The sequence below is a fragment of the Silene latifolia genome, chromosome Y, assembly GCF_048544455.1.
Source record: "Silene latifolia isolate original U9 population chromosome Y, ASM4854445v1, whole genome shotgun sequence".
NCBI lineage: Eukaryota > Viridiplantae > Streptophyta > Magnoliopsida > Caryophyllales > Caryophyllaceae > Silene > Silene latifolia.
In genome coordinates this window covers 417,706,012-417,716,201 of record NC_133538.1, presented here as the reverse complement: position 1 = coordinate 417,716,201, position 10,190 = coordinate 417,706,012, and the positions used below count along the sequence as shown (strand labels likewise).

General features: G+C 42.5%; 1 non-coding gene across 1 annotated transcript; it reads left to right on the top strand.

Annotated features, from left to right (window-relative positions):
- Positions 1-9,744: 9,744 nt before the first annotated feature.
- On the top strand, positions 9,745-9,851 carry LOC141635646 (small nucleolar RNA R71). Its single transcript, XR_012540318.1, has one exon. It is a non-coding gene; the product is annotated as a small nucleolar RNA R71 (small nucleolar RNA).
- Positions 9,852-10,190: the final 339 nt, after the last annotated feature.

The following is a 10,190-nucleotide window of genomic DNA, read 5'->3' as shown; positions in this document are numbered from 1 at the left end:
GCAAAGCTAGATCTAAAAACTGAGTTCTTCAATAATGAAAAGCATAACCTAATAATTGCTGCGTTCTACTGATAAAAGATGCCAAAGGTTAATAACAAGTTGGGCTTTTAAAAGTCTAACACGAAGAAATAATTCTCAGCTCGAAGACTGGTCGATCGACCGGTCAGCATGGTCGATCGACTGGTAAATGCAGAACAACAGCTTCTGCTTGATTTCAACGGTCGATCGACTGGTGGGAGTGGTCGATCGACTGGTGATGCTGTGCAGTGGCTCTTTTTGTTCCTTCAAATCAGCTCTTCACTCCTTTGCACGCATCCCAAGGTGGGTGAATCCGAATCTCCATCTTCTAGGCTTCCTTGAAGTTGCCCCCGGAGGACGAATTAGGCTTGATTTAGCTTACTTCCACTCATACCTACAATAAATCATAGAAAATGCAAAGTAAACCGTTTCAGGAGAAATAGTAGCTTAAAACTAAAAGATACGCATGGAAATACGTGCCAAAACCGCAGATAAAGTGTATAGAATATGCACGTATCAGTAATCATTTGCAGGGCCTAAAAAACATCACACCTCTCGCAAAGGGTGATGTGGACCTGCGAGTCGGGAATGGATCACGAGTTGCTGCAGTCTCAAAGGGAACATACGTAATCTAGCTCCCTAGTGGGTTTGAGTTATATTTATATAACTGTTACTATGTACCCAGTTTATCTAAGAACATTATTTCTGTTTCCGTACTTGATAAAGACGGTTTTTCATTTTCAATAAAGGATAATAGCTGTATTTTCTCTTTTAATGAAATGGTTTATGGCAAAGCAGTTTCCATGAATGGAATTTTCATCTTAGATCAAACCACAGAGCTAGCTACAAATCAATGCCAAACCGTTTAATGCACATAGTCAATTACTGCAAAGCTTAAATCAAGTGAAGAAATTTATGCATATCATGGATTTAAATCGGGCGTTCGACCTTGCAAGACTCATACATTCGGACTCTCCCGGGTCACTCTTCCCTCAGCAAAGCAAATGGTAAGAATATATATAAAAGAGAGGAAAGAAAATACAGTCTCTCACCTAAACTGCGACCGACAAAACATGTATGCTTGACTAGCATGAATAATGATTCTAACTACCGTACATACGCATAACCTCCGTCAAAGACTATTACATGCCGAACTATTTTAAGATTTGGATATGTGAGGTTAAGTGGGAAAGGAAGGGCAAAACAATTATGGAAAAAGTGAAGGTAAGAGCCAAGCTAGTACCTGTCCAATCATCAGAAACCGTATCCCGTTCCTCCAACTCAAAATACAAACCATGCCTTTTAATGACTAGGCTACACAAAATCCCAAACAAACGCCTCCAATTCATGAAGTAGGCACATGAAGCGTGTTCTCAATTCAACCAAAACCTTATTATTTTCAAACTCCTCTTTTTTTTTTCTTTTCTTCTTTCTGTTTTTTTTTTCTTTTTCATTCATTTTCATTTTTTTTTTCATCTTCTGAACTGGTGGTCGATCGACCAGTGATGGCAGTCGATCGACCACTCTGCACATTCCAGTGCTCTCTGCCAGGTAAACATCTTTTTTTTTCATTTCTTCTAAATTTCTTTCTTTCCCTTCAAAATGACACAACCCCTTCACTCCTCATCAATACCCACTCCATCATTACAAAACGAACCAAACAGCATGAATCGACAAATTCCTCTACTACTTCCTAGCTTGGCACAATGGTAGGCTAAGTATGGGATGTAGTTGAGGGTAACTGACAGTTGTGGCTTATAGTGGAGTTAATGGGGTAAAATGAGAAAGGGGAGGATGCAATAGTTCTCAAAACATGCAATACCGACCACAAACCATTGCGTATAGGCAATAAGCAATCAAAACTCATACACGTGCAAAACATGAAATGAAGGGAGTACTACTCTCAATCCTAAATTAACCGGTCATGAATGTCACCAGTTATGGGCTCTATATCTCAGAAAGTATAAGTAGTTTGCCAAAAGTAATGAGTCAAGTCTAATTACCCGAAATGAATTCCATGACAAAAATTGAGAAATCACTTTTAATTCTCGCAAGAGCTGTGAAAAGGGCAAGGAATGGCATATTTGACTAATAGTGCAAAATCATCATTAATAACTCCAATCCGACTCAACTATATGCAAAAGTAAACGTGATATTTTTGATTTTTATGAATTTTCAATTTTTTTTTTCTTTGTTTTGTTTTGTTTTTTTTTTTGAATGAATGAATGAAAAAAAAAAACAAATGCAAACAGAAATGCACTAAACATGTGACTGAAATGCAATAAAAAAAACAAATGTAGATGCAAAACAAAAGGCATATGCAAATACCCTCCCCAAACCAAAATGCACAATGCCCTCATTGTGCTCAGCATCAAATCACCAGCATAAAAATTGGAGAATAAAAGCATAATAAAATAAAAGGAAGCTAATAAAGAAAGGAAGGAACTCACAAAATACGACCTCCCCAAACCAGCCAAAAACAGGGAGGTCACCAGCATCTAATCTCTACCAACGTACTCCTCTCCACTAGACTCTCCGGACCCCGAGTCGCTCTCCTCGTCCGCCTCGGCGGCGGGGTGGCTCTCCGGAAGTGGAGGCACCGGCAGTAGTAGTAGGAGGGGGTCTCTGGCAGCCGAGGGTAGCGCCCACGGGAGGAACAAAGTAGGAAGGGTGAGTCCAAGCACCCGTGGGAGCATCCCTCCCGGGCTAACTCCTCGTAGATCGGGCACGGGGCTAGAGCCGTGTCTAGCCTGTCTTTGGTCAAAGCTCCCGCACAAATCACCCAATACACGTGACATTGCCCTCTGGTCCATGACCGGAGGGACAACCAAAGGAGTAGGTGGTCGAAAAGTGGCCGGGTAGCCTGTGGGAGCAGTAGTGGAGGTAGAGGGTGCCTGTGAAGAGGAGGCACGAGCTCTCTTCGAAGTGCTAGCAGTAGCAGTGGCTGCCACCAGAGGAAGCCTGTAACTAGGCAAGGGCGGCCGAGTTGCCCCCGAGCAGTGGTAAGGGCGGGACGGGAGAGGGTACCCGTGGATCGGGATGGGGTCGCAGATGAAAGAATCGATCTTCCACCGTCTTTGTCTATCGACCCAGTGGACGGCCCTCGCGTATGCAAGGTCCATGAAACGTAGGTCAGGGTTAATAGGGTCCTCCTGTCGAGGGAAAAGTAAAACAAGACGGTTGGCGAGACGCGTCACCAACCCACCACAAGCAATAGAGGTCAAAGTGCCCTCACTTACAGTCTGAAAGTGAGCGGCGGTCAGATAGGCTATGTTATAAATACGGGCTACCCGACTTTCAATGTTCAGATAGCCCGCTAAAATTAACAATTCAATATTATTCACATTATTAGACTCTTTACGGCCAAAAATGGTATTACCCATTAGCCGTAGAAAATAACGAAGAGGGGGCAAGTGGACGGAAGTGCCCGTCCTTTTAAGCCCGTGAAAGTCACTGATGCAAGACCACATGACTCGATGAACATCAGAGGTATCCGAGGTTCTGCCCTCGAAATAAAGACCCAGAAAACCGGCAAAATCAGCTAATGTCAGAGAGTAGTTGACATTGAAAAGCCGAAAGGAAATGCAAGGGTTAGTCTTATTTTCTTCAAAAGCAGCGGAATTAAAAGCATAAGACGAAAAGAATTCGAGGGTCAAAATGTAGTATGTGAACTCAGCCATGTCCACAAGACCCATCATACCTGTCCCATTTAGCAGGGACACAACCGACTCATAACAGCCTAATTTCTCCAAAGTATCTTTATGGAGAAGAAGGGTAGCCGTGACTTTCATTTTCGCAACAAACAGAGAAAATTTAGCCCGCTGAGTAGAAGAGGAAAAGATAACTGCGGATAGTCGGGTAGACTATCCGTCTTTGTCTGCAATGATCAGTGGCGGTCCTCGTGGCCGCAGCGCTCCTTGGCTCGATTGTCCCTCGTACATGTGTTCCTTCTCTTTCGTCATTGTTGTTACTGCAAAAGAATCTTCATTAGCAACAGATATCCCCTAACAATGTCAATTTACGGAAACCCGAATCAAAATCTGATGTGAAACGCAAATTAGGGTTTCGAGATTTTGGGGAAAACGGTTTTAATCGCCTCCTCGTTGCTAGCTAGTGTCGAAAATCAAGGGGGAAATGGTAGAACAAGCGATTAAAGCATAGAAAAGACAAGATATCAATCCCAAAAATCAATTTCCCCAAATTGATTTTTCCATCTCAAATGCACATTACTCGAAAATTTCGCATAAAAACGCAGTAAAATCGAAAATAGAGCATGGAAGTGGGATTAGAGACATACCTTGAAGAAACTTGAAGATTAAAGCAAGAAAAATCAAGTGTAAGACTAGATTTCAGGTGAAAATCGTGAAAAGGGGGATGAAATTAGGGTTTGCTTATGATTTTCTGAGTTTGTGAAAGTGAATGAATGAATGAGTGAAAACTTCTCTTTTTAGTTGTATTCTGATCCCGCGGAGAGGTCGATCGACCACTTTACTCGGTCGATCGACCGGTCTGTCATTTAACAGCTTCTGGAGCTCGTGTATTGGTCGATCGACTCATTGACCCAGTCGATTGACTAATATCCCTGCACAGTAGCTTCTGGTTTTTTCACTTCAGTCGATCGACTGACTCGCTTAGTCGATCGACGGCTAGAGCTGGCAATTGGACTTTAATTCGTCAAAATTTATTTTTGCCATCATAATTTCCTGTCTATCTCTCACAAACATCTAGTAACCCACCTACGCACTTTGCATAAAATAAATTCCTGCAAAAATTATCAAAGGCGCACATATTCCCAAACCAAGGAATTGAAAATTAAAAGGAATTAAAGAATACAAAAGAACTCAAAAATGCAGATTAAATGAAATGACAAAATAAAATTCCTAAATTACAATTAATTACAACCTGGGTTGCCTCCCAGTTAGCGCTGGTTTAAGAGGTCCCGCACGACCTTTTTTACCTCACTTTGCATCATCCGATAACGGGTCGAAGTATAATACCTCGACTTTCCCAACATATGCATCTGATCCGTGATAATGCTTCACATATTGGCCATTAACCCTGAACCTTTCTCCAGCTGAGGTCTCCAATTCCACTGATCTGAATTTTGTAACTGCTGTGACCGTATAGGGGCCGGTCCACCTGGATTTCAGCTTACCAGGAAATAGACGGATACGAGCATTAAAAAGGAGTACCTTATCGCCAATATGGAATTCGCGCTTGATGATTCTCTTGTCGTGCCAGCGCTTTGTTTTCTCCTTGTAGATCCTTGCATTGTCATAGGCCAACAGCCTAAATTCCTCCAGCTGATTCAGCTGTGTCATGTGTTTCTCACGAGAGAGGTTAGGATCCAAATTCAAATCACAAATAGCCCACCAGGACTTACGCTCTAACTCAACAGGTAAATGACATGTCTTACCGTAAATCAATCGGTATGGTGACATCCTGATTAACGTCTTAAACGCAGTTCTATAAGCCCATAAGACATCATCTAACTTAAGACTCCAATCTTTCCGTGATTTAGAAACAACTTTAGCTAAGACTTCTTTCAATTCTCTGTTAGAAACCTCAACCTGACCACTAGTTTGGGGATGATACCCCAAACCTCTACGATGTTGGACACCGAATTTAGTCAATAAAGCACTAAGTTGTTTCTCTTTAAAATGCATTCCCCTATCGCTAATGACAACCCGAGGGACACCAAAACGAGGGAAAATAATCTTTTTGAACAGTTTAATCACGGCCTTTGCATCGCAATGGGGAGTAGCAATAGCTTCCACCCATTTGGATACATAATCTACAGCTACGAGGATATATTTATTACCTTGACTGCTCGGAAAAGGTCCTTGATAATCAATGCCCCAGACATCGAAAATCTCAACCTCAAGAATGCCTACCTGTGGCATCTCATGTCTCTTGGAAATATTCCCCGATCTTTGACAAGCATTGCACTCAGCAACAAAATTGCGACAATCTGCATGCAAAGTTGGCCAATAGAAACCAGATTGGAGTACCTTAGCTACAGTCCTGGACGGACCGTGATGACCACCATAAGTAGAAGAGTGGCAAGCCTCTAGGATATCCTTCACCTCCCATTGATGTACGCATCTCCGGATGAGACCATCTGCGCATTCCTTGAAAACATAAGGATCATCCCAAAAATATTGTCTAGCATCATAAGCAAACCGCTTCTTCTTCTGCCATGAAAGCTCGGGTGGTATCCTACCTGTCACAGCAAAGTTAGCAAAATCAGCAAACCAAGGAGGCGGATAAGACCCGAAGTAGTAATAGCTAATGAGACTCTCATCGGGGAAAAGAATCATTAATATGTAACGAATCCTCCCTTTTCGTCACCGGTGCAGACGAGATAGGTGGTCACCACCACATTCTCGGCTCCTTTCTTGTCTTTGATCTCCAAATCAAACTCCTGCAAAAGAAGTATCCACCTCAAAAGCCTCGGCTTCGCATCTTTCTTAATAAAGAGAGTCTTCAACGCTGCATGGTCAGTATAAACAATAACCTTAGAACCTAACAAATAAGACCGAAATTTGTCTAAGGCAAAAACTACAGCTAGAAACTCCTTCTCAGTGGTAAAATAATTAATTTTAGCCTCATCCAGAGTTCGGCTCGCATAATATATGGCATTCAAAGCTTTATTCTTCCATTTGTCTCAAACCGCACCGACCGCATAATCGCTGGCATCACACATGATCTCAAATGGGAGGTCCCAATCAGGCGGCTGAATGATTGGCGCAGAAACTAGGGCCTCCTTTAACCTGTTAAAAGCGGCAAGGAACTCATCAGTAAATTCAAAGACAGCATCCTTAAGGAGCAAATGTGTAAGTGGTTTAGCAATTTTTAAAAAATCCTTAATGAAACGCCGGTAAAAACCAGCGTGACCAAGGAAACTCCTCACTCCCTTAACATTCACAGGAGGAGGTAATTGCTCAATCACCTGTACCTTTGCCTTATCAACATGTATACCTTTATCAGAAATCAGATGCCATAACACAACTCCCTCATTGACCATAAACTGACACTTTTCCCAGTTTAAAACAAGATTAACATCTATACAACGCTGCATGACTTTATCAAGGTTAGCTAAACAACGATCAAAGTCACTACCATAAACTGAGAAATCATCCATGAATACCTCCATAATGTTCTTTATATAATCAGAAAAATCCCCATCATGCACCTCTGAAAGGTAGCAGGGGCGTTACACAATCCGAAAGGCATTCTACGATATGCAAAAACACCCTGTAGACAGGTAAAAGTGGTCTTACTCTGATCGTCCGGATGAATAGGGATCTAAAAGAACCCTGAATATCCGTCTAGAAAACAGAAAAATTTGTTAGAAGCAAGTCTTTCAGTCATTTAGTCAACAAAAGGGAGGGGGAAGTGGTCTTTCTTGGTGGCGGCATTCAACTGTCTATAATCAATGCACATCCGCCACCCTGTCACTACTCGAGTTGGTATTAATTCATTTTTCTCATTTTTAACCATGGTAGTCACTCCTTTCTTCGGGACTACCTGAACTGGGCTAACCCACTTGGAGTTGCCAACTGTATAAATAATACCTGCATCGAGTAGTTTCATCACCTCAGCCATAACAACTTCCTACATCTTCGGGTTCAACTTGCGTTGACCCTGTCTGTAAGGCTTGTGGCCTTCCTCCAGCTCTATCTTGTGCATAAAAACATCAGGGCTGATGCCCTTAATGTCATCCAAAGAGTAACCCAAAGCCTTCCTGTTTTTCTTAAGCACACACATCAAAGCAGACAGCTGGTCATCATTAAGCTTAGAGCTAACAATAGCTGGGTACTGCTCCGTATCATCTAGAAAAACATACTTAAGATTAGGAGGAAGTGGCTTATGCTCTGGCACTTTTACCTCTACAGCATAGACAGAATCAGCTTCAATGGTGTAGCAAGTGTTTACCAAGTTCTCGTTGGCTAGGCTCAAGAGCATCGCATCTTCTTCCTCATTGAGCTCGTAGCTCTCCATTGAGGCTACCAAAGCATCTGGCTCCTCAACATTCTCCACTGTATTACCTGCACACTCATCTAAATAGGTTAGATCAGCTAAGGGATCCTTGGCTAAGGATTCCCTCCAATTACAAGTAACAGCCCTGTCAACAATATCAATGGAATAACACGTGTCCTCATCAGCAGGTTCAGTCGCCTTGTGAGTAAGACTGAACTCAATGGTGTCATCCCCTACCTCTAAGGTGATGGTTCCGCGTTTGACATCTATTACAATTTGTATGTATGTAAAAACGGTCTACCTAAAATAATAGGTATCTGACTGTCCTCTGCAATGTCCAAAACAACGAAATCGACAGGAATAAAAAACTTACCCACTCGAACGGGTACATCCTTTAGAACTCCTATAGGTCTCTGAGTCGATCTATTTGCCATTTGAACGGTAATATCGGTCACCTTAAGTCTACCAATGTTTAACCTTTCGCAAATAGAATAGGGCATGACGCTGACACTGGCCCCTAAATCACAATGGGCCTTTCCAATTTCGTGGTTACCTATAGTGCAAGGAATTGAAAAACTACCCGGGTCCTTTAATTTAGGTGGCACATTAATTTGCGAAAGAGCATTACACTCTTCCACAAAAGCAACATTACCATCATCACGAAAATTTCTCTTACGATTTAAAATATCTTTCATAAATTTAGCGTAAGAGGGTACTTGGGTAATTAAATCAGTGAAAGGAACCGTTACCTCGAGATTCTGGACCATCTCCAGAAACTTACCAAACTTACGCTCCAGCTTAGTAGCCTTCAAACGCTCCGGATACGGGACTGCAACACTGGCCGTAGGATCAGTAACCTTCGGCTTCCGTAGGTTTAAAACCCCCGTCAAATCATCAATGAGTGAAGAATCATGCGGACTAGTTGACGGATTTGCATCCTCTCGGGATTCATCGATCGATCGGTGTGAGTGGTCGATCGACCAACTTGGTCGGGCGTGAACAGTTCTGTTCGAAATTGATTTCGTCGGTATTTCGATCGATCGATCGACAATGTTGGTCGATCGATTGCTTGTCTTTGGTGTGAATAGTTTCGACAGAAACTATTTTATCGACGCTTGATCGATCGATCGACAATATTGGTCGATCGACCGGAAATCGGCAATTGAGCTCGTTTTGCACGAGAATTTAAACGAGCTTCTTCATCATTTCGAGTCTTCCTTTGGATTGTCGGGACTTTCATAAGAGAGGCCACTTCTGAGATTAATGGCATTAATCGTTTCAATCGGCCCTTCACATTTGCTTGAAGAATTAGCAACTTGCTTAGCCTCTATATTCTCCAATTGCTTCACAAAATTCTTTGAGGACTCAATCCCATTTGCTTCCATATTCGCCACTTGAACCAAAAGGAGTTGGACCATTTCTCTCAACTTCTCGATCTCATCTGAGTTTTGAACGGGAATTTCAACTCTCTCCTTAGAAGCTTCAGTCGTCTCGAGCTTCTCGAGACGAGTATTGATAGAAGTAATGAGTGTCACAACGGTACTCATTTCATCACTTTGCTTTCGTGACTTTCCACGTGAACTTCCAAACTCAGCTCTATGGACTGCCATCTCCTCAATAGTGTTCCAACCTTTATTTTGACCGGTGTTGTTTTGGAACCTACCATTAGCAGCTGCATCCAGGATGACTTTGTAATCATCATATAGAGCATTATAGAATACATTGCAAAGGTACCACTGCTGAAAACCATGGTGAGGGACAGCTCGGACCAAACTTTTGAAACGTCCCCATGCTTCGCAAAAACCCTCATCAGCTCCTTGCTGGAAACTTGTGATTTTACTTCTCAAGGCGTCAGTCTTTGAAAGTGGGAAGTACTTCTTGTAGAAGGCTAATGCTAGAGATGTCCAGTCCGTGACTCCAGTTGCTACCCTATCAAGGTAGCGGTACCAATATCGCGCTGAATCCTTCAAGGAGTATAAGAACATCAACCCCTTTACTTCATCCTGAGTCACCCCAGCTGGTATAGGTATGGAACAGCAGTAGTCTGTGAAAATTTCCATATGCTTCAAGGGGTCCTCATCTGGTAGACCAGCAAACTGATTCCGCTCCACTAAATCGATATAAGAGGAGCGAAATTCGAAGTTACCCGTAGTAGGGGTAGGTAACTGGTGCCCCTTTGGAAGATGGTG